The sequence below is a fragment of the Embiotoca jacksoni genome, unplaced genomic scaffold (genome assembly GCF_022577435.1).
Source record: "Embiotoca jacksoni isolate LCO1_2020_lvr unplaced genomic scaffold, fEmbJac1.0.p SCAF_41, whole genome shotgun sequence".
NCBI lineage: Eukaryota > Metazoa > Chordata > Actinopteri > Embiotocidae > Embiotoca > Embiotoca jacksoni.
The window spans coordinates 677,750-703,893 of NW_027185394.1; the positions used below are offsets into that span (position 1 = coordinate 677,750).

Here is a 26,144-nt window from a genome sequence, read left to right on the forward strand (position 1 = left end):
AGACACACACACACACAGACAGACAGACACACACACACACACACACACACACACACACACACACACACACAGACAGACAGACACACACACACACACACACACACACACACACACACACACACACAGACAGACAGACACACACACACACACAGACACACACGCACACAGACAGACAGACACACACACACACACACACACACACACACACACACACACACAGACACACACACACACACACACACACACACACACACACACACACAGACACACACACACACACACACACACACACAGACACACACACACACACACACCGCGACTGAACAGACAGAAACAGCAGCTGTGTTTCGTGTCCAGAAGACGAAGACGATGGATTCCTCATCGTTCACGTTCGCCTCCATCGACGGGAGGAAACGATTGAAAATGATCGGTTGTATTCTGAGTACTTTATCGTTGTTTACAGAAAAAGAACCACAAGTCTGAGTCAAAATACTGATTAAAATAAATAATTATGATTTTTATTTAGGTCGTAACCAAGCGACGACCATCAGTGATGTCATCAACCGTCAGTGATGGTTGCTAGTGGCCGTTACTCTTCATCGTTTCCAACCAGGAAGTCTCAAGTTTATATTTAAGTATGTGGTTTGTAAATCAGAGTTTTTAGAGGAGACAGTCGGAGGCTATTGTTCGAAGTTTTACATCTACTTCCCTTTTCTTTCAGTTTATTAACCTCCATGACGCCAGCAGCCATCCATCACCCCCCCTCCTCTCACCCCTCCCCCCTGCTCGGCGTGTGCGGGGAGGAGCATCCATCATGTACTGCACGCCCAGATGACATCACTTAGAAAACTCCATCACTGTTTGAAAAGCCATTCACTCGTTGGGAGGGAGGGGGGAGGGGCGGTGGTCTGGCCTCCGACATTTATGTTGTAATTAAAACGCGGGCGTCAGCCGTTCCTACGGAAACGACGGGTGTGGAGGTGAAATACGGTCTTTTAATGGAAAGCTGAAATGTCAGGAAACAATGAACACCACAAACACACGGCGGGGGGGAGGTGAGGGGGGTGACCGGGGGGGGGGGGATGTCACACAGGCAGGAAGTAGGTGATGACTGAAATCTGCATTAACTCATATTCAGGGTGCGTTCAAGGACAGTAGTAACTTCAAAATTATATGATGTCATAATTTCTTTCTTAAATCATCTTTTTTCGTCCGCCTGCAAATCAAACACCATTTCCCATCAGCCCCGGCTGTTCACGGGTCAAAGGTCGCGGCTAGTTATTTTGTGGAAACATTTGAGATACGATGATTTTTCACGGCACCTATTTGTCTCTTTTTGTCTTTCTGGAAAACAACAGCAGCAAAAACATTTTTATTTCCTCACGAATGAGGAAATAAAAAAGTGATAAATTACAGCAAAAAAACAACAACACAGAAGCAGCGATGCAGAAAACTCGGCCGCACGGTCGAAATAAAGACGACAACAGAGAGGATCATGGGAATCCAACGCGTTCAAATAAATAAATAACGCGCACAACAAAAACAAATAAATGAATCAAACGTGACGGAGAACGTTTGTTTTTGTAATTTTAATTGATCTTCGATCTTCGTGTCTTTCATGTCATTGCAGATTTCATCACGTCATCATTTCTGACCGCCGCTACCCGCTACCGGTCGCCATGACAACCGCATCCCTTCAGTAGGCTGCTGCACTGACGGAAGGGGGAACGCCAGCAGAAGAAAAGGATTCTGGGTATTTTTTTATTGTTTTTTCCGGTGGATTCTTTTTCTTTTTCGTGGATAAAAGTTTCGGATGCTAACGGAAACGCGATCTGAGGAAACCCGGACAGAAACAGGAAACTTCCCGATTCTTCCATCGAGGTTCTTCACGATGTCGACTCTCCGAAGGTGACATGCGGCTCGTCCTACCATGTAGCCGCCACAAACTTCCCCCCCGAACATTCGGCCATTTTGAACGAGCCCCCGACCGCTGAGTAATCATCTGTTTATTTACCGGCGACGGCGGCGTGACGACACCTGAAACCAATTAACAGCCGCAGATCTGGATGGGGATTAGACATTAGAGAGAGGAGAGGGAGGCCGCCGGGCATTCTGGGTAAACGATCGGAGGGAGGAGGAGCACTGTGGGGGAGGGGCGGGCGGGGGGGCGGGAGATGGCCGGATCGGGGCGGCGCCGCGCCGCAGAGATAACGAGCAGCTGCAAAGCAGCGGAGCCCCGAGTCTTGACTGACAGGGCGCGCCGGACTTCCTTCCTGTGCAGCTGAAACAGAAGACGATCGTTAAAAGAATCTGATGACGATTTAATCTGGCGGACAAGAGACGCAAAGAAGTAAATATTTTTAAAAAAGGCGGGAAGGCGCCTCGTTTCCGCGTCAGACGTTAACTCTTCCCTCTTTTGTTATAACGACAACAAACGCACCTTTCAACGTCTCCGAACTCTCAAAGCTTCACTTCCTCTTTTTGAAACTTCCTCTTGTGGATCGTAACGTTTCGTTAAACTGGCCGAAGGCGTCCGAAGGAATCTGTTCACATCGGCTGCTGCTGTCATCTTCATTCTGTGAGTACTACTTCCTTCCTACCTTCCTTCCTTCCTCCTTCTTCCTTCTTCTTCCTTCCTTCCTTCCTTCCTTCCTTCCTTCCTTCCTTCCTCCTCATCCTCCGTCTGTCCCTCCCAGTTTGTCCTCTGTCCTCTCAGGTTCTGTCCGGTTGTTTCTTCTGCCCTTCGTCCTGCATCAGTTTTCTGTTTAACACTGAAAGTTGTGACGTAAACATCTCGTCATCGTGATTAATGTCTTTAACTGAAGAAAACAGCTGGACGGCTTCAATTATTCATTTATTGAAACTGCATGAAAATGCAGTGATTTTTGAAAACAATGAAATTTGCATAATGCAGGTTGGTGATCGTAAACAATGATTTTTGGTGGTAAAAACTCAAATATAAACTTCTAATTTTAAATATTTTCAGTTATTAAGTTTTGATCCAATAAGCTCCATTAGTTTGATACAGAGTTTGGTTTTAGTTCACGAACGCCTTGTTCTGCATTTATTTTCATTCAAAACTTCGTGGACGGTGAATCTCTGACTTTCTTTATGTTTCATCACTTTACTTTGAAAACGAGATTTGTTGCATAAAATTTTTGACTCAATATTAATCTATTTCTTTTTTGTTGTTTCTTGTTTATTTTCGTACATAATTTAAAACGAGCTCCGGTAATTCATTTCCTAATAAATCCACCGTGTTTAAAGGTAAAACAACCATTGAGAGTGACGACAGCAGGCGACGCAGCCAGTTACAGACTTTTATTTTGAAGGGGAACAGCCTAACACTGATGTTGGTGAATTATTTCCTCTGGGAGATTTTCACCTTCAAACGAATCGACTCGTTTCCTACAATTTAACCAGGAAAGTGTTCTTTTATTTTGGCGGATTGTTTTCCACATAAAGACGTCTGCGGGCTTTACTTCCTGTTTGTCTCCCGGCCGCTTCCTGGACAGGTGGACACGTCTTCCTGTCTTGCTGTTTGTGCATGTGTTCGGAGAGTTTGAAGATGTTTGATGGAGTTAATCAGGACATTTTAAAAGCAGACCGACCCGGTGAAGGTATGAAACTTCTCTTTGGTTGTATTGGATGTTGGAGTTTTGAAAGTATATCTGAGCCGTACATTTGTGTTGTGGAACATAAAAAGTTTGGCCTGTTTCACTGCTTCCAGCGAGAGGACACGAGAGGGTTTGTGAGTAAAAGCGAAGTTAACTATAATATTAAACGTGTTTAAACGTGTTTCAGTTTGTGAAACAAAAAAACAAAACAGGGCTGGTTTGAAACTGAAGACCAGAAGCTGAACCGTGTTGGTCTAGTTGTTCTACGTTACTTTAGTTTTGACCGACGATATTAAAAATACAACTGACACTCAAAATAATAAGTTAAGATCTTCATACTTTTTGTCATTAGAATATTTCTGTATTAAAAAAATATATGTAAATATAATTAATAATACAGTTTGAGATTCTGAAGGGAAGCCACAGATGTGACACTCATGTAGATACATCATCATCATCATCGTCATCGTCGTCTCTTGAACTTGTAAAAACCCTCCATGAATCCACTCAGAGGTCAAGAGAACCAAACGGAGCTCCTCCTGCTGACAGTTCAGAAGCTGCCCGAGATTCTTCCTGTTTTTAGCTTCTCGTCAGTTCCTCAGTGATCAGCGACGTCAGTCTGAGCAGATGTGACTTCGCTGCACTCGGCAGCCGGCGATGGATCATTCTGCACACGCTAAACACACGTATGTACTAATGCAACGTAAATAAAAGACCTGAAAACAGGCGTTATTCTGCCTGGGTTGGTTTTTAAGCTGATGCAGATCGGATGAGAAAATGTTTTCACAGTAGAAAAAAACAACTTTAAAGCAGGAGGACAATGTAAATGAGAGGAGGAGGAGGAGGAGGAGGAGGTGTGATGAAGGCCCGGCTGTAATTATCACTGTGCAGGTGTGTGTGTTTAAATCACATCTGCAGACGGACTCTGGAGGTGTTTCATCAGTTTGTCTTCCCTCCACATCATATTCCACTCACTCATCGTCATCCTCCATCGTCATCATCATCATCATCATCTCTGCTGAATCTCTCCTGCACCCCCCTCCTCCTCCCACCTCCTCCTCCCCCCTGTGTGTGTCGGTGTGCGTCATCGTGGGCGTCCGGTCGGCCGTCGTGCTCCTCCTGCGTTCAATCTTTCATTTTTCCGTGTGATAAATAGTTCGAGGCGTCAGAAGTGATGCTCCGACGTGGGAGGAGATCAATAAGGCTTTCTATTCCCTGTGTGTGTGTGTATGTGTGTGTGTGTGTGTGAGTGTGTGAGTGTGTGTGTGTGTGTGTGTGTGTGTGTGTGTGTGTGTGTGTGAGTGTGTGTGTGAGTGTGTGTGTGTGAGTGTGTGTGTGTGTGTGTGTGTGAGTGTGTGTGTGTGTGTGAGTGTGTGTGTGTGTGTGAGTGTGAGTGTGTGTGTGAGTGTGTGTGTGTGTGTGTGAGTATGTGTGTGTGTGTGTGTGTGTGTGTGTGTGTGTGAGTGTGTGTGTGTGTGTGAGTGTGTGTGTGTGTGTGAGTGTGAGTGTGTGTGTGAGTGTGTGTGTGTGTGTGTGAGTATGTGTGTGTGTGTGACGGACTGCAAGTGTGTGATTTAAATTTAAATTTTAAATAAGTGTGCCGTGTTGAGACGAGATTCCGGCAGGACCTGATTGATTGACAGATTGAGTGATTGATGGATTCATTGATTGATGGATTGATAATTGAGTGAGTGATTGTGGACGTTTCTAAAACCACATACAGTATTTCTGCTGGCGTTTTATTTTGAAAGGAGAGATTTTTTGGTTGATGTAAAAAGTCTGAACACGTAAAACAATCGTACAGTTTGTTTTCCTTTACGTGAGCAGGTTTAAAGGTCCGTTTTTATTTGGGATCGCTTTCAGGATTGCATTCGAATTTTTGAATACTCACTTAAAATCTTATTAAGTTTATGTCACCACTGCTTAAATTTTTGTAATTTCCCCTTGTTGTTATTGGCAGTAACGCACCACGACCACCACAAGGTGGCAGTAACGCACCAAGAAGCTTTTTTTTTTTAACTATCAAACAATGTAAACCCTCATTCGGATCCTGGTTTGGATCCTTTTTAAAGCCGTGGAGGGAGGTGGAGGAGGAGGTGGAAGGAGGTGGAGGAGGAGCAACGAGGGAAAATCACCGTTGTTTACCGGTTAACGTCTCCGAGTGGAGACGACGGGAAGAATTAACCCCGAAAAATAAAACCTCAAAAATACGATCTGAGGCAGGAAGTACGTCCTTAAAACGTGAGCTGCTTTTATTTTGGCTTTAAGTTCTTTTATTGATAAAAGCTTCGAGCTTTTCGGCTTCAGTTGTGAAAAACACTTCATGTTTCAGAGAAGCGAGGTTATTCTTCATTGGATGTATTTTAAAATATCATTACTCTGATCTAACCAAACTAAAACCAACAACCATCTGATGGATCAGAAAACACCTGATTGGCTCGTTACTTCTTAAAAAGAGAATTGTATTTGTTCTCCAAGTCATGTTTTGTAAGAAAAATCTGTCAAATCAAAACATTTTGTTCTTTTTATGGTTATTTTAATTAAATTGTGAATACGTAACTCTGAACAAGGATTTTTTATTTTAAATTTTTGATCAAATTCCCGATTAGACCCTCAAAGTTGATTTTGAGAGAAGCTGAAGCTCCAGTTCAGGTGAAACGAAGCCTCCCGTCCCGTGCGATGCCCGTCGATCGTTCTGACTCCGGTTGTCACGGTAACAACGTTAAAACGACATTTGATTCGGAGCTGGACGTTTTACGGAGGTCGTCCTCGGCACTCAGACTGCGGCCGAGAATCCGATTGATTTACGGCGCGACGTCTCCGTTAACGGCCGGTCGTGCCGGTAATCAGACGGTTGAAGCTGCGATTCTCCGTTTGATTATTTTCGGTTTCCGCTCTGAACGAGCGCCGTTGTGTGTTTTGTGGTTATTGGATTTGATTCTCACCGGAGCCGACGCGGCATTTATATAATTACATCCTGTTCGTATTCACTGCAACCTGTATTTATTAGAGCAGCTGCTTCTAATAACTTTTATAAACAAGTCATTTACACTTCAGTTTAAATCCGCAGGTTTCATTTTATCTGACAGGAACACGATCAACAGATAATTTATTGAGTCATTATTTACCAGACGAGTGTTTTTATTCTCCGGTGTCATAACATCAGTGAAAGTATCACGTATCACGTTTTGTTTTAATTTAAAAGCTTTATTATATATCATAAGAAATATATTTTTAAATGAAAATTTCCTTTAAATCTCACATTTGATGTTTTCCGTGAACGTAAGTTGTTGTTTTTTTACAAACCGGATTGGTTTGTTGGCATTTCTTTTTTAATACCGTTAAAAATCATGTGTAAAAAGCGCGGTGTGATAACGGCACATTTTTACATTGCGGTGTTACCGTAGCAACCCGAGCAGCCACGGAGGGAAGTCGTTTTAACGGAGCTGCTTCCCTCTAATCTAAAATTCAGAGAGTGTAAATTGAATGGAAACTTAATTCCACGTGTTCGCGAGCGGCCGGCCGCCTGCTGGAAGCCGATATATTTGTTTGCATCCGTCTCATCTGTACGTCGTCGTAACAAAAGCGCCCGTCGCCACCGGCGACGGAGATGTCCATCAGACCGCATCGCTGTCGGCTGCAGCAGCGACGAACCTGCAGACGTAGAAATCTGCTGCGGCAGCTTTCACGTCACTAAATATGAACGCCGACCTTTCCGAGACGCTGCGAGACGTCCCGGCGGAGACGCTTTGGAGCGTTGCGTTGTTTACTGTATTTATTATAACATTTATTGACCTCGACGGTCAAAGAATATAACGTGTGCGAGTTGTTAGAAACAATCTGAGCTTCAATCTGTAGACAGTGGAAAGTGATTTTTGAGCCGAGCTGACGGCTGCTGATCCTCCGTCCTCCGTTTGGTCCTTCAGAAGCACGACGACTCTTTAACTCTTTAACCAGAACCAGAACAGTTAATGGTTCCCATGGCAACCATAAAAAAATCAATTACCCAGCCCTTGCTGATGCTTCAAATCTGCAAACCGGCAGCCAACCGGGGGGGAGGTCACATGACATGGGTCGGTTATCGCCGGCTTCACATCGTGGAGAGCAGCAGCAGATTGTGATTACCGTCTCCCAGGGGATTGTGGGTATTTTACTGGGGCACGGTGTGCTAATGAACAGGACACGGACCTTTAGAGGGAACAGTTTTAACAGCGTAGCAGTGTGGTCGCCACGGATACACTAATAATACACGCTGCAACTACACCCTGTTTATTTTTATTAGTTAATACTCATTTTGATTTATTTATATTTCCTGCAACCTTCCAGAGAAGACTGCAGATAAAAACTTATTTATTTCCTCTTGGAAAACCAAACGATACAAAGAAATGTTAGACAACAAGAAAACTGCTTCAAACTGCTGAAAAATACTAAAAAATACTTTGATATACTTCAAACTACTTAAAAATACTTAATACTTTAGACTGCTTAAAAATTACTTCAAATTCAGAATATACACGTCAGAACATTTTGAATATTTATTAAATATTTATTTAGACTTTGAATAATCTGAGAAGAGACTCATAGTTTTGTGTAACGTTCATTTATCATCATAGAATCTCCAAGATGACCGTTAAAACATGTAAACACACACACACACACACACACATACACACACACACACACACACACACACACACACACACACACACACAATCACACACACACACACAATCACACACACACACACACACACAATCACATACACACACACATACACACACACACACACACACACACACACACACAATCACACACACACACACACACACACACACACACACAATCACACACACACACACACACGCACACACACGCACACACACACACACACACACACACACACGCACACACACACAATCACACACACACACACACACACACACACACACACACACACACACACACACACGGTCCCTCCACTTGTCTGCGGGCTGCTCTGCAGGCAGAGGATGGATGTGTGGTGGATGTTCAGGGTCAGAGCTGCTGAAGTTTGTCATGTTCTGCTGTCTATGATCGTGTGTGTGTGATTGTGTGTGTGTGTGTGTGTGTGTGTGTGTGTGATTGTGTGTCATATTGAATTTGTGTATCTGCCGTCCCCCAGAGGAGCAGCACACCTGCAGCCACACCTGACACACACACACACACACACACAATCACACACACAATCACACACACACACACACACACACACACACACACACACACACACTCGCTCAGTTAGCGATCGCCGCGCCGACGACCTCGAAACCCTCCTGAAACACGGAGCAATAAATCTGCGTTCGCGTCTTTGAACGTGGTGTCGAGTCGTCGGGAATCACAATAATTAACACAAATTCAAGAAATCTCTGCAATATTTTTGGCAGTTTGCAATTTTACAAAATTCCTGCAAAAATAACAAAAAGTCACCTTTCTAAATAAAAAATGACTTCATCAGCAAAAATAAGTTCATTTTCTGGATTAAAAGGGGAAAAAAAATTTAAAAAAAATTGAGACTGAGATTTTTTTCTAGTTCCTGCAATTTTCCTGCAAAAAAAAAAAAAAAATCTTAAAACTCCCCATTTTTTTCCGTGATTGATCTGATTGGTGTATTGAATTAGCTGAATTTCTTTTATCTGACGTGGCCCCGCCCACTTTAAACAGGTCATAAGACAAGAGACAAAAATCATGAGTGAAATAACAAGTGGTTTTTTTGTTGAATAATCACGATTGGCTGATTAATTATTCTTTTCAAAGCTAAACTGAACAATTTCTGTCTGAAAACGAGCTGAAAAATAGAAAACTGTGACACTGATTGTTTTTGAAGTGTCGGTCTTTTATCTTTTATCTTTTATCTTTGTTTTGGTCTCCACGGCGCCTGAAGGGAGACGTCAGGTTTCAGTTCTGTTCAGCAGACCGGAAAAACTGCAGCAAAACCAAAAGCAGGAGCTAAAAGAGGCTGAAAGTCTCTGCAGACCTGCAGCTGAAGACTCGCTGTCAGTTTGTCTGCAGCTTCTAGTTTTTATTCCTGGAGATGATTTTTATTTTATTTTTTATGTTTCTGCTTTTTTCCTCGTCGATGTTTTTGTCCTCTCGGAGCGTCAGTCCCTTCGAGGGACGAACAGGACGGCCGAGGTTCAGTACTGCAGTAGAGGAGGTCACCGGGGGGGGGGGGGGGGGGGAGGAGGAGGAGGAGGAGGAGGAAGGGGGAGGGGGGATGCAGAAAGTGTGGCAGCAGATCTGCAACACAAACACAGACCTCAGCTTCCTGTCCCGTTGCAGTGAGATGTGGGAGGGGTTACAGTTACATGGAAATCAAACGGTCCCGGGTCCGTTTGAACGGCGGTTGTTTGGTACCAGTTGGTTTTGTTTGCTTGTTTGCCAGATTTCCCAGCATGCCTCGCTGCCCTGGTTGGTCCTCCAGTAAACCGACTGACTCCGACGACTCTTCATTTATTTAACGTTTTAAAAACTCGTCGTGTTTCAGCCTCCAAAACGAAGCCGTGTGTCGGTTTTAGACCAGAGTTCATCAGACGTGTTATTTCTAAAAATAGAAACTCCGGACTTCCTGTTGAGCGGCGGTCTGCTTTGATGTCGGAAAATACCTTTAAATCACGAATGAGCGAAATCGTTCGGTCGGAAGAACAAAAGTGGTTCCGACCTGCTAGCCGTCTTTCAGGAGGTTTTCAAAACCAAAGAAAGTTCGTTAATTCAGATGTGAACACGACGACGTAACGATGTGTCATTAACTAACGTCATTAACTAACGTCATTAACTAATGTATTTAACTAACGTCATTAACTAACGTATTTAACTAACGTCATTAACTAACGTATTTAACTAACGTATTTAACTAACGTAATTAACTAACGTATTTAACTAATGGCATTAACTAACGGCATTAACTAACGGCATTAACTAACGGCATTAACTAACGGCATTAACTAATGTATTTAACTAACGTCATTAACTAACGTCATTAACTAACGGCATTAACTAACGGCATTAACTAACATCATTAACTAATGTATTTAACTAACGTCATTAACTAACGGCATTAACTAACGGCATTAACTAACGTCATTAACTAATGTATTTAACTAACGTCATTAACTAACGTCATTAACTAACGTCATTAACTAACGTATTTAACTAACGTCATTAATTAACGGCATTAACTAACGGCATTAACTAACGTCATTAACTAATGTATTTAACTAACGTCATTAACTAACGTCATTAACTAACATAATTAACTAACGTATTTAACTAACGTCATTAACTAACGGCATTAACTAACGGCATTAACTAACGTCATTAACTAATGTATTTAACTAACGTCATTAACTAACGTCATTAACTAACGTCATTAACTAACGTATTTAACTAACGTCATTAACTAACGGCATTAACTAACGTATTTAACTAACGTCATTAACTAACGTATTTAACTAACGTATTTAACTAACGTATTTAACTAACGGCATTAACTAACGGCATTAACTAACGTCATTAACTAATGTATTTAACTAACGTCATTAACTAACGTCATTAACTAACGTATTTAACTAACGTCATTAACTAACGTAATTAATTAACGGCATTAACTAACGTCATTAACTAACTATTTAACTAACGTCATTAACTAACGTCATTAACTAACTATTTAACTAATGTCATTAACTAACGTCATTAACTAACGTCATTAACTAACTATTTAACTAATGTCATTAACTAACGTCATTAACTAACTATTTAACTAACGTATTTAACTAACGTCATTAACTTGCAAATCAGACGTCGTGAGTCACAGCTCTGCTCGAAGTACAGGAGTTGTTATAGTTGTTGTTGTTGTTTGTGTTGTTGTTGTTGTTTGTGTTCGGTCCCCTGCGTGGTGTCAATGTGAAAATAAGAATAAGAAGACGGTGAAGGTGAAGCCTCTTTTATTTTTTTTAATGAAATTTGATTTTGATTTTCCGACTTCTTTCGAGCCGGTCGGTCGCCGACGAGACTCGAAGCCGTTCACGACTTCCTGCGTTCTCCGTTTCTATCGTGGTCAACAGATCCTTCCTTCCTTTCCTCGTTTCCTTTCCTCATCTCCTCGTTCCAGCCTGGATTTATGAATTTAGACGTAAAAAAGAACAACATACGCTGTCATTTACAGTACTGGTTGTCACGGTAACAGCTACAGCTGAACTGAATCTCTCTCTACCATGTCGATTATTTTATATTTTCATATTTGTCCTGAAGCTCGGTTTTTGGGTTTTCCTCGCTCGAAGTAAGTTTTGCTTGTTTTTTCGAGGATTAAACCGATAATGTGCCATAAATAAAAACGGGAACAAAAGCCGGAGCGGAGAAACAGGCAATGTCAAAAAAAAGATCCACTTGGCCGTCCTCGGTGCAACTTCCTCCCCGGAGATGTTAAATCAGGCCAACGGGCGATATTCAAGTAAAAGCCTCCGTCACGCATTTAAATCAGAGCCCTCGCCGAGCGTTTTCAATATTCGGATCTCTTTTCAAGTGCAAATGTGTCGGAGAGGAAACGGCGGGAAAAAAAGAGACGAGAGAGAAGCTCTTAATGAAGGCTGAAATGTGTCGGCAGATGTTTTCCTGGAGGTTTTTTTCTCATGCTCGACTTTAAACTGCGTTCCTTCTCCGTGACGGAGAGTTTTTTACTTCAATAATCCTCTCCAGTATCGAACCGACAAAATCTCAGCTCTCTCATCCATTAAAACTAAATTATTAAAGAAGCAATTTCATTATAATTTCCAACCTGTAACTTGCATAAATCAAGAATTTCTGTGTTTACATAGAATAAAAAGTAGAGACGAGTATTCATGCGCTATAATTTAATACATTAGTCAATATTTATGAAAAGTTAATTCTTATTTTTCATAAAATGATTTTCAGCTGCTGCTTTATTTAAGTTTTGTGAATAATAATAAAGAAACGTCACAGCATGAAAAACGTAGAAATCACAACTCGTAGAAAAGAAATCAACGACTGAACGTAGCTTTAGGGGTTTTTCACGAAGGCTAGCGGCGGCTAACTCTGGCTAGCTTTCTCTTAATGTAGCACTTAGCTGCATCGTTAGCGCTGATGAATCCTGAATCTCAGATTATGAAGACGGAATCAGATCAGACGAGAGGCTTCGATTGTAATCCTCAAATTTTTGAACGTAGTGAACAAATGTCGTCGTTACCGACAAACTAATATATATTTAGTTTTGGCATTTATGCTTAAAATATAAAAAATCGGCTGCAAACACACAAATCCTAATTTGTGTGTTTCTTAAAAAGATGTGATGAATCATTTCAGCTGATTTCTGAGGAAATAATGAAAACTGCCACAGAGAGGCTAAAATCTGTCTGGAGTTTTGGGATGTTGATGATGAAGATGTGAATTTGACATAAAGACGCTTCAAAAATCTGCAAAATCCCTTTTTTAAGAGCTCAAAATCAAATTCAGCATCAGCCGCGGAGCAGAGGAGGAGGAGGAGGAGGAGGGGGAGGAGGAGGAGGAGGAGGGGGAGGAGGAGGGGGAGGGGGGGGACAGACAGATGGAGCTGCAGAGGGTTGAAGGCGGTTATTTTTACCTCCCTGAATCACATCAGTGGATGTTGGTGGTTAATATATGAGTGGCTGGTATGATTTGGTGAAGGTGGGAGAGGGGATCTACCCCCCCCCCCCCCCAGTCTTTCCTGCAGGTCATTTTGAAGCCTGACAAATAAAACCCACGTCCTTCTAATCATCCGTCGCTCCATCGGTCAAGAAAAACACAACTTAATCATGTTTCAGCTCGACGACTCCCTGAAGACACGTTCACTGAGACGGGAGGACAAACACAGCAAAGACAATCACAGCAAAGACAATCACAGCAAAGACAACCACAGCAAAGACAATCACAGCAAAGACAACCACAGCAAAGACAAACACAGCAAAGACAACCACAGCAAAGACAATCACAGCAAAGACAACCACAGCAAAGACAAACACAGCAAAGACAACCACAGCAAAGACAAACACAGCAAAGACAACCACAGCAAAGACAACCACAGCAAAGACAACCACAGCAAAGACAACCACAGCAAAGACAACCACAGCAAAGACAACCACAGCAAAGACAACCACCACAGCAAAGACAACCACAGCAAAGACAACCACAGCAAAGACAACCACAGCAAAGACAACCACAGCAAAGACAACCACAGCAAAGACAAACACAGCAAAGACAAACACAGCAAAGACAAACACAAACACAGCAAAGCAGCACGTAACGTTGCAAAATACATCGACGGAGTCCCTCAACGCTCGTTATTTAATAAATTATAAAAACACATTATGCGCAAAATCTCTTCACTTATTCCTGGAAAACTCCAATTGGTCCTCAAAAAGATAGACGTGACACACACACACACACACACACACACACACACACACACACACACACACACACACACACACACACACGGCAAATAAGCTGCAAACCAGTTTTCTGGCGAGTGAACATCCTTTTTGTAAGTCAGGTCGTCACGACAACGAGCCTGCAGCCACCGGGTCACCAGCCAATGACGCAACATCGATTATCAGTCAGCATCCCGCCACTCAAGAGACCCACGATCTCACACACACACAGACACACTGTGGTGTCTGTGTGTGTGTGAGAGTGTGTGTGTGTGTGTGTGTGTGTGTGTGTGTGTGTGTGTGTGAGTGAGTGAGTGTGTGTGTGTGTGAGAGTGTGTGTGTGTGTGTGTGTGTGTGTGAGAGAGAGTGTGAGTGTGTGTGTGAGACAGATTTAAAGGCGTTTGGAGTTGAGTCGTGTCATTAAAAGTATTTTTTAGGGGTTGGAGGTGTTTTATGAAAGTAAATGTACCAATATAACAAAATACTCAATAACAAGTATTTAAAAATCCTACAACATAAAAACTACAACGAATACATACTCGACCTCGCAGGTATAAATTACTTTTCTAAACTTTTAAGACTTTAAAAACTTTCGTAGAGTAAAACGAAGACGAAAAGCGACAAAAGTCAAACTTGTTGATAAGTGTTGGTTAAGGTCAGAAAGGTTTTAACAGCTGTAATGAAACTCCAGGACTTTGCAATATTTTATTATATAATATTTGTGGAAACTCATAAATTAGCGAAAAATCCCCCGACTTTTCTTCCAAAAAACCTCGTGAACAGAAGACCGTCTGTAAAGATTATAAAGAACAGGATTACAAGGCCAATATTTCTGCAGCAGCATTATTATCACAGGAAGTCACTTTATTTAAATCATTTTATTTTCCCTCAACTTGAATTTCTTTCAAATTCACGAATTTATAAAAGAAAAAAAAAACACGTTTTTGAGAAAATTCTGCTGCAAAATCAAACATTTGTGATCTTAACATTCAGAATAAAAACCTCCCGGATGTTCGACTGCTGTTTGTTCATGAAGCTCTGGATTATTTACATTTTTAATATTTTGTGTTTGTCGTGTAAATTTTGTCAATAAAATTGGAGAAATACTAGAAAAGATTTGTGACCGTCGGAGAAGTCGGACTTCATGTTTTAAAGACGTCTCTGCTGGGAGATGTGATCTGTACTGTTTGTGCTTCTCGGCTGATTCAAAACTTTCTGGATTGATGACAGAATGAGGTCAGACGACTGAAACATGGTAAATATTTCATATTGTTTTCTGGGGTTAACGTGGGATTCAACGTGGACTTCCATCAAACAGAAACGTCCTTTTTGTCTTTCATATAAACTAACAAAACAAATGTCCGTTTTAAGAATGTCTGTTTTTAAGAAAAGCAAAAAGACATAATGCATTAAAATGATTTTAAAAAATAAGTCGTTAAGAAATAAAAGCCAATTTGACTTTGAAGACAGTTTGAAATATTTTGTCTTTTTTTTTTTTAATGTCTAGTAAGAAAATACGAGTTGAAAACAAGCAAGATAAGTTCATTGAAAGTGAATTTTGCAGCGTGTGTTTGAGGAAAGCTTTGCGGGATTAAAGTGTGCGGATTACGGCGTGTTTGTAAAGGGATTTTAAAGGAAGCGTCGACTCATCAAATTCTGATACCGAACCTGTCTGTCATAAAAACATCTTCATCAAACACTTTCTGACTTTGTTCTGCAGTCAGACGTCGAACAAACCTCAGCTGGTGACGAGATGTTGTTCTGCACTTCGAGTTCACGACTGTTGAATTAAGGAAATCTGATGAGTCGACACAGAATCGCTGAAGGGTTCACGAAGGAAATGTGACGCGAAATAACGTTCATGTATAACGAATTGGCCACAACAAATACATTCAGACAACAGACTTTATAAAAGTGTTCGTAGCTTCAGGTCTGTAAAATGGTTCTGATCCAGGAGTGTCTTCAGCTGCAATACCAGCGAGTGCCACTAGAGGTCGGCTCCAAAAAGCCTCCGGCTCCATAGACTCCCATTCAACTTCTCTCATCAAATCCAAAGTGAATAAAATGTGTCCATCAGTTATCTCGGTGTTGTTAGCTAAAGTCACTCCTTCTTATTAGTTTTCTGGAGGTCCATCTGAAAATAATCCCTCATTCATTAGAAAAGAAGATTCAAGAAGACCTGTTTTTGGGGGCGTGTCTGTTTGATTGACAGGCCTGTGGTGCAGTCAGGTTACAGCTATCGGTGGGCGGGACGTAGTATCGTCAGGTTTCCAATCAGATCGGTCAGATCCACCGCTGGCTCCTCCCCCAGCTCGTCCAAATATGGTCACTTCCTGCTCCAAACCGCTCCGAACTAGCAAAGATGGTGACGGACAGAATCTGAACTGGAGGATTCATAACGTTCACAAACCAACGATGACATCACTGATGGATGATGACATCACTGATGGTAGCTATGTAGTTATGAATGAATAATCCGATAATTAAATAATGACACCATATATATTTCTGCAGCACAATTAAACCAGTGTTACACATAATTAAACCAAATTAAAACAATCCGTGAGACTTGAACAAGAGAGGAAAGAAACGATGAAGACGCATGAAATAGAAACAAGCTGAAGCCGAAGCAGAAACACGAGGACGTAGACGCAGTAAAAGAAACGGTTCAATGTCGTGGAACCAGTGAAAATAAAGGATTTTTGTTTTTTAATTGAATGCTGGATGAGAGTTTGATGACCTGATCTGGAGAAAGTCCGGTCGGTCCCGTTGATGCGTTTTAGATCTACGATTTTAAAAGATTTAAATCACTTATATACGACAATGACAGAAAATTCTGCACGAATGGTTAAACTGTTGTGAAGGCAGCTGGATGGTTTTGTCGGTGGGGGGGAGAGGAGGGAGGAGAGGGGAGGGGAGGGATGCTCCTGATTCATGCCGTTCGGGCCTTTAATGCAAATGCGGTCGGCCGCGGGCGAAGCAGCCGGTGACTGTTTGTTCTGCCGGCGAACATCTTCCTCCACAAACACCTTCAGTTCTCCGTCTGCAGCTGCTCTCTGGGTTTTGGGGATTTTGTTGTTTTTTTGCATTTTGAAGTCGCGATCCCGAGGAAAAGTCGTAAACGAGGCCGAGGGGCTGATGAGGGAGCCGATGTGGCGTCTGGGTTCCCGCCGGGCCGCCGCGGTTCTATTAATGTCTCCGCTGTCAGACGTTGGTGGTTTGAAGCCTCCAAGCAAACGTACCTGCAAATACACAACTTTTTATTTCGAGTTTGTCGGACATTTCCAACATGTTTGTAGTTCTTAAAGAACGTTTCCAGCTGAACTTCTAGAAAAACTGGATTTACAATGTTGAAGTAATTTTATGGTCAATGATTGAGATGCACGTTTATTATAGATGGTTAAATGTGAGACACGAGAACTTAAAAACACACAAAGGAACATGGGAATTAAGTAGAATAAATTAATTGTTGGAGTTTCATTTGGTTCAGACTGAAGTTAAACTATAAACATGATACCTGATGACGTCATCGTTGGTTTGTGAACGTTATGAATCCTCCAGTTCAGATTCTGTCCGTCACCATCTTTGCTAGTTCGGAGCGGTTTGGAGCAGGAAGTGACCATATTTGGACGAGCTGGGGGAGGAGCCAGCGGTGGATCTGACCGATCTGATTGGAAACCTGACGATACTACGTCCCGCCCACCGATAGCTGTAACCTGACTGCACCACAGGCCTGTCAATCAAACAGACACGCCCCCAAAAACAGGTCTTCTTGAATCTTCTTTTCTAATGAATGAGGGATTATTTTCAGATGGACCTCCAGAAAACTAATAAGAAGGAGTGACTTTAGCTAACAACACCGAGATAACTGATGGACACATTTTATTCACTTTGGATTTGATGAGAGAAGTTGAATGGGAGTCTATGGAGCCGGAGGCTTTTTGGAGCCGACCTCTAGTGGCACTCGCTGGTATTGCAGCTGAAGACACTTCTGGATCTGACTTTTCTTTTCAGACTTTAGATTATTTACTGTAGAGGTGTCATTTCAACATCACGACTTTCTCCCCAGCATGTGTTGATGTTTAGATGAACTCAGCAGGAGTTTTTTTTCGTGGCTCGACTGTTGATTTTGTGTGATTTTCTTTTTTTATTTAAATTTTTTCTGTCTGAAACCCGTTTTTGTGTTGAGATCCATCGTCTCTCTTTTATGTGCTGCTGTGCGTTTTTTTATTTCCCGTTCTGGGTGAAATCCTGAGTGGAAGCTTTCAGACGCCGCTGTCATCACGGTTGCATCATGAGCAGCATTAAGCGGAGAACAGATCGGATCGCCGTGGCGACGGGTTTCTTTTCTCTTCTGCCTCCCGAGTCGAGCACCAGTTTTCTTCCAGGAGAATCATGGCTTGGTTTCTTTTTTTTTTCTTTTTTTTTTTTTTGACAGATGCTGAGAAAAGTCTTTTTTTCCTTTTTTTATTTCAGGGCTGGACAATTCTTTGAAGTTTTCAGCACATCATAAATAAGCATAAGGCTGCTTTGCAGAGCAGGAGGTCCGGCTGTGTGTGAACACATTGCAAAGGGAATTTCTCTGAATTTTATGATAAGTGTGTGTCTAAAATGTGTGTGTGTGTGTGTGTGTGTGTGTGTTTCATCTTCATTTAAAAAGCGCTGCTGAGATGTGGAGGAAGCTTCTATCTCGACTCTTTGATCTCCTTTTAATTAATTAAAGGGAAAAAAAAAACACCATCTCCCAAATTGATTAGATATCGTCAGGGGTCACGGAAAGCTCAGAGTAGCTCATCATCCTAAAAATAATTGTGTGTCGCTTCTCTGGTGAAGAAAATTACCACCAGGAGAGCGGCGGGAAAACAAGAAGACGGAGAAGACGGAGGGACATCTGGCTGGCGATGTTCTGCATACTGTAACGCTGAGATCCGCATCGGTGTCCAAAAATAATCCCGCCCTCCCACTCCCCCCACCCGACCCCCGCCGACCTCGTCCGCCTCCGTTGCGATCCCAGAGTTAATGGAAAAAGTACATGTTGCACACGAAGCCCCTTAAAATCTAAATTCATGGCCTTGAGGATTTAAGGTCGTTCTGCATCATCGTAAATGTTTAAAGATGTCCGACAAGATCACAGCGAAACGGGTTTGATAACTGGGGGCGTCGGCTTATTGTTTCGAGGGTCGTGTTCGGTTGTCCTGCTCGGTTATTAAAAATGTTATAATTTGCCTCTTTTGTGGCACGAAAGTTAAAGAAATTTTTTAAAAAAATGCAGTTTGTTGAAGGACTCAAACAGTAAAATCAGGAATATGAATATTCACACACCAAAATATATCATATATATTAATTACATGTTTACAATAGATTCATACGTTTAAATGAAACTTGTGAGTTTGTGGTTACGACATGGGAAAGTCGCTAGGTTGCTAGGCAACGTGGACGGTGTCTAGAAGCCACAGGGGTGAACAGTTTTAGCAAGCTCATCTCAATGCAGACGCATTCGTTAAGATACGATGAAAAACTCTGCGTGACTAAAATTGCAATACGTTAGCTTAACAGCCAACAAAATTTTAACTTCGTAGCCTCGCCATGTCTGTAAATGTTGTCAAACACGTCGCAGCTCGTAAACTCGAGGCTTATAGAAAATTTAGGGTTCAGACGTCGTGAATTACACACGAGGGCGCCGTTCATACGGACTCTTCTTGTTTACGCGGTAAATACGACCAGCACTGAAAAATGCAACCAACTGACGAGGTTGTTGGCGATAGTCGCGAAATCTTTAGGCGTAACTGACTGTGTCATGTTCATTAAGGGAGGTAGCTAGCATTAGCAAAGTGAGGCTAGTTAGCATTAAAAGCTAAAAAAAGAGCCACCGAAAGGTATTTACAAGAGAATCTAACTGGAATAAGCATGAGCAGCTAACATGCTCATCGTCAACTGTCCTGAGCTGCTAAGTTAGCATAGCCTGAATAGCAATGCTTCCTTCAAATGGAGTTGTGTTTTACGGTGTTCACGATGAGTCCATGTGAACGTCGCCCTCTTGCTGAAAAACTGTTTGTTCATTTTTTGTTGTATTTTAAGTTAATTGTTATTTTAGTCTGAGAAAGTTTTTTGTTGTAATTTCATAATACACCCGTTGAAAACGTAGCTTTTCCTGCATTACGTAGCTAGCAGGTGTGTACTGTGTTGCTGTTGCCTAGCAGCAATTTTCTGTCACGACTTGGAACGTCAAACGACTTCGTAGCCGCAAGCTAACGTCGTCCGATGGAAACCAGTGCTGAAAACTGTGTTTTGCGTGAGATGATAAATGTCACAATAAATGTAGTTAGCGTGAGCGGCTACACAGATTAGGTTCGATTATTTGTTTTTAATTTAATATTAGTGTTATTATTCGATATTAATGTTGTGTTAATATTCGTATACATGGCGACACATTTATTGATACTTTGGTGCCGATGAAACCTTCGAAATAACCGTGACGTTTTTTTTTTAACCGCTTGGTTGGCGTTAACAAAACTTAGGTCACTTCCTGTTTTTGTTCGTTCTGGCATCATTAAAGTCTCGGAGCCGTGAAGTGAGTTTTTTTTTAATTTGGCCCAAAACCTTCTAACTGGATGTTTGCAACGACTCAGAAACAGGACATTTTGTATTTTAGTCTTTAATGAGAGACTCCGGAGCTCCGGCTGACGACATGTTGACGGAGTCCGTCCTTGAACGAACAGGAACCAGTGCTGCCGTGGAAACAGAAATCATTCTCCAGTAACGAGGTACGAGTGTTGGTTCTCCTGCTCTTTAGCGTGGATCCGTCTTCACGGCCTCGTGGTGTTTTCGAGAAGCTCGGCTCCAATCAGCTATTTTGAAATGTGGTTGTTTTCATTTTTTGAAACAAATTTTCGCTTCATCATGTCGACGTTTCTTTTCTCCTTGGTGTGTTGGAAGCGGCGGTCGATGAGTTTCTTTTTTTTTCAGAGGTTATTTTTGCTGAAATCTCTCATTTCCCAGGACTCCTCGCTGCTTCACAAACTCTCCGGGAACACGTGGGAATACTTAAACCGGAGTGATTACCGAAAGCAGCTCGGTGTCCTTCTGATGAAAAGCTTCAACACGTAATTTAAAGAAAAACAACGCTCATCTCCGGCAAGCTGACCAGCTGATTTTTTTGAATGAGTTTTTTTTCTGAGGAATCTGTACCTGAAAAATAAAAAGGGAGTGAGAAGAGGAAATAAAAACCTCGATCCAGGAGGAAGGGAACGATGTCATAACATTATTCCAGTCGGCCGACACGTGTCGCGATCGCGCCACGGTGAAACACGACTTCCTGCCGGCGGCTCGACGGCTCGTGACAAAAGACCTCCGGGCCGCCGTTGCCGCTTCGCTCGGAGAGGATCTCAAGGTCGAAGCGCTCCGAGAGGGAAAAGCAGGAATTAAGGGCTTTTTCCTTTTTCTCTGCGACCGTCCGACCCTGCGCTGGTTTTCATTTCTCTTCTTCCTGTTTAAAGACCTGGTTTCTCACCAACAATAAAACTGCCCGTTCTGTAATTCGGAGGAATAATGAACACCGTATAAACAACGTTGAATGTTCTGAGATGAAGTATATCAGTAAATAGCATCAACGTGCAGACGCCGACTCAGGAGACACCAGAGACGGCTGGCGAGTGAAAACATTCATACAAAAGCTCTTAATTCTGAATAAAATGACTTAAAACTGTTTGTTTTTGTTTGGTTCAAGTCTCATTTTGCATTTATTTTTGTTGTTTTGTCTCTTTGAGGTCATTTTGTGTCTGATGTTTTTTAGCGTCTCTGTTTTGTATGTTTGAGGTTGTTTTTTATGTCTTTGAGGTCGTTTTGTGTCTTTGAAGGTCATTTCGTGTCTCCTTTAACGCAACATGTTGTGTATTGAGTTGTTGTCGCTTCTCCTGAGACATTCAGTTGCAGTTTTGGGGGATTCGGCTGAGTCAAAGGAAACGGTCACAAAATGCTGCTTCATCTCACGTTCGACAGAAATTTAGCTGAGAGGTCTGAAAACTTCTTCTCACGCCTGAGCAGATGAGGCAGACTGAGATGTTGGCAGCCAGTTGATGTGAAGTAGATATTTCAGGGAGAGATGCGTTCACTGACGGTGGGAGACGGGAGGTTCGGCTGCTGTTTCATGTGCTGATTTCAGCAGCTCGGTGATCGATGCTCCAAAACGACTCGTCTGATGTTCATATTTATTAACGAGGTATCGACTGCACAGATGATTTTTGAATGTGAAGCTTTCACACGTAAACACATCCTGCTGATTCTGGAGTTTACTTTCACTTTGACAGTTGTTTTTTTCGGACTAATTTCAGATGAATCAGTGAATAATTGAAGCTCGTTCCAGTCCAGTTAAAACTCAGATGTCTGTCGGTGCTCGTCACCGTGAACGCTCATGAAGACCGAGTCGTTCCTTCACGTTCGCTTCGTTCGCTGCGACGAAGCGAGTTCTCGTTTTTTTTCCTCAAGGACACCGAGGGAACGGTTGGACATATGGTGACAACTTTATCTGCACTCGGCGTAATGACTTTATTTACGTCTGCCGTCCCGCCGAGACATTAATACACCGGACGGCGACGCGTTTGGCAGCTGCAAGTTCAAATCAACACCATGAACGAAGAGCTGTGTCCTGATTTAAAACTTCCTCTTTTTTCTTTTTCTTTTTTACCCACCACACTGTAAAAAGTAGCATGCACATAAAAACTGAAATAATTCTGGTTCTGGATGTCACCGCGTCACCACTTTTCTACTGACGTATTTAGTATTTCGTGCACGATTACATCAGAAAATAACACAGTTGGAGTTAGAAAAACAAAAAACAACTCGACAAACAGACTGTAACCTCCTGGATTCAAACGGTGCTTGTAAGTTTCATGCTTTCAAAATGTGTAACTTTCACGCCTGGACAAGCCAAAGTGTGTCAGTTTCACACATTAGACCGGCGTGTCTATTTCACACTTTGTCGTGACACCGGGTTGACCTGGTACGTAAAGCTCTGAAACCAGCGGATGTGACAGACCGGTACGTAACAACCTGGGAACTGCATCCAACTTCCCAAACGTTTCAGAAATCAGATGTCCACCAAACTGGAATATGTACTGATGCAGATTATTCAGTCATAAAGAGGCGTAAACATCAACGTATGTGTACGAATGTCTCACGTCTTGATGTGTTTTGGTGCAGGACAAAACAGCTCAAGTCAGGAACTCTCTGGTAAATAGAGAGTTTTGAAAGTATTTGATCCTGAAACGTTTTGACTGAAAGGAGAAAGGACGACTTCCTGCTGGAGGCTGCAGGTTGAACATTTCTGGTCAGTTCAGTCCGTAGTGTCCCGGTGAAACCACTTCCTCCGTTTGGTAGAAACACACCTTGATTTCTGCCGCGTCGGGCATTTTTCTTTTTGTTTTCTTTTTTAATTAGAAGTGTACAGCTGTTCTTCTTCCTCTTCTCCTTCCTCTCCTTCCTCTTCTTCCTCTCCTTCCTCTTCTTCCTCTTCTGTGTGCTGGACGGTGAGATAAGCCGGCGTTGAAAAGCGAGCTCCACTTTGATCACGTCACTGAAAGAGATCCGGCGGGTTTGAAGCGACGCGATAAAATACCCGCCGACGTTTGATGACATCGGACGCCACGGGAAGCGGCGGCGGCGGCGACGTCAGATCCAGCTGTTTCTCATTAGGAGCTTTTTCTCCTTTTTAGAAAACCCCCCCGTAGATTACTGGCAGCGACACTCCAGCTTTCACTTTCTAAAAAAAAAGCTGCCATCACGCTGATCTCTGCGTGCCGTGAGGCAGGTTTTGATATGCTCTCTGTGAGTGGTCGAAATCAGCACATCAAAAAAGTCATGCAGGAGCTTCGGGAACTCCCACGCAAAGTCAGATGAAAGCCGATCATCAGAAAACAACATTTTTAGGAAGTCAGACTTCATATTGCTGAGATCTTACTGAAGGTGGAGTCGGTTTAACCTCCGCACGTCACATTTATCTCGTCAACCTCAACATCTAAAACCCTCGAATCTCTCGGCTGTTCTTCAGATACAGACGTTACTCACAGGAGCTTCACAGTTTGGGCTTCGAACATCAAATATATTTCTCCTACAAACATGTCTGCTGTGGCTGTAGATTTTTCTGAATGCTTGAAAAGGGCCTCGTTGGAAGGGAGGTGTTTGGGGTCGACGGCGGGCAAACAAAGCTCTCCACTTTCATAGATTAGAAGCAGAAGAAGAATTCAGATGAAGTTCATGCAACAAAAGGACTGAGGTCAGGAAATGATTGAGTTTTTGTTAATTCTTTTAAAATGTGTTTGCTGTTGCAGTTTAGTTAGAATAAAAAAATGCGATTGTTCCTCAACCTTAGTTTTGTTCTTTTAAGCGTAACCATGACAACAGGGTTGCCAATGTAACCCCAAACAACGAGCTTGGCCTGAAGCTAGCCAAACCTTTACGGCAACTTTGACTGAATATTTTTGACGTGTTTGGAGGAAGGAATTTGTGGATTCAGGAAGTCGACACGTTACCCATGATTCCCGACTGCGACCTGCGAGCGCCGACCGTCCTTGTTTGTGTTGGCGGCGAAAGAAAAACACCTGAAATCCTTTCCATCCACGGGGAGCGACATTTACATATTAATGAAAAAATTATTGTTACGATGAGTCACTGATGCCTTCAGGGACCAGAGTTCACATTAAAACATGTGAGGGCGGGGGGGAATATATTCAACATGTATCGCACTGATTTCCTTAATTAATGAACCTGTTGTTATTCCCACAGGCTCACTTTGTGTTTTACTGGCTGCCATTAAAACCAATTTAAATGTGATTTCATATCCACCATGGATTCGATTCAAGTGCTTCATTATTCAAATGAAAAAAAGAAGAAAAAAAAAAAGAAGCATCGATACGTGGCCTTTCGCTTCATCTCTAGAGGAGGAAAAGAGGAGCTGTGGATGAGCGCAGGAGGTGATGGAGCGAGGAGGAAAAAAGGAAAAGAAAAAAAGTGAATGAATATAACAAAGAGGCCCATTTAAATGTCAGCTTCCCTTCAGGTAACTAACGCTGTGAAATGACCTCCGTTTCCACACAATAAACTCCAGTGGAGCGATACGGGATCATAAATACGGTCTGAAGCAGCTCGCCGTCCTCAAATGCCAGAAGCAGTGTTTGGGATGTTATCGTCTTTAGTGACCCACGTTCTTCACACGCGTCCGCCGCTCGACCATATTTGGACGAGCTGGGGGAGGAGCCAGAGGTGGATCTGACCGATCTGATCGGAAACCTGACGATACTACGTCCCGCCCACCGATAGCTGTAACCTGACTGCACCACAGGCCTGTCAATCAAACAGACACGCCCCCAAAAACAGGTCTTCTTGAATCTTCTTTTCTAATGAATGAGGGATTATTTTCAGATGGACCTCCAGAAAACTAATAAGAAGGAGTGACTTTAGCTAACAACACCGAGATAACTGATGGACACATTTTATTCACTTTGGATTTGATGAGAGAAGTTGAATGGGAGTCTATGGAGCCGGAGGCTTTTTGGAGCCGACCTCTAGTGGCACTCGCTGGTATTGCAGCCGAAGACACTTCTGGATCAGAACCATTTTACAGACCTGAAGCGACGAACTCTTTTATAAAGTCTGTGTGATTGTCTGAAGTCAGAGTTTGACTGAAGGACAAACTCGTGACCTTTTCTGCGGAGCTTCAACAGCTCTGTGAGGACAAGCTGCCACAGAAGTGATAACATTTAAGGTTTGTCATGAAAAGATGGCCGACGTCACGACTCAGTTCGTTATCAGCAGATTTTAGAAAAAAAAGGTTCCAGACTCTTTTTTTTCTTTTTTACTTCCCGCTCTGCCTCCATCTTTTTCTCTTCGCTGGTAATTAAGCGGGCAGATTTTATGCTTTTCGGGTTTGACAATAGCAGCTCCTGAGGCAGCCGCATCAGTGCCAGGGCTCAGTGTCAAAGAGCTGCCAGATAGCACACACACACACACACACACTCGCACACACACACACACACACACACACACACACACAGAGTAATTAAAGTGTAGAACATGAGCCAAAAACGTATATGCA

At 42.5% G+C, this 26,144-nt stretch overlaps 1 protein-coding gene across 1 annotated transcript in view; it reads left to right on the forward strand.

The window, feature by feature from the left end:
* The first annotated feature begins 2,183 nt into the window (after positions 1 to 2,183).
* The window catches only part of LOC138209854 (glutamate receptor ionotropic, kainate 5-like), a 105,824-nt gene continuing 81,863 nt past the window's right edge, over positions 2,184 to 26,144 (forward strand). Inside the window, 1 exon segment of the mRNA XM_069168647.1 lies at positions 2,184 to 2,578. The gene's annotated coding sequence lies outside the window, so the exon portion shown is untranslated.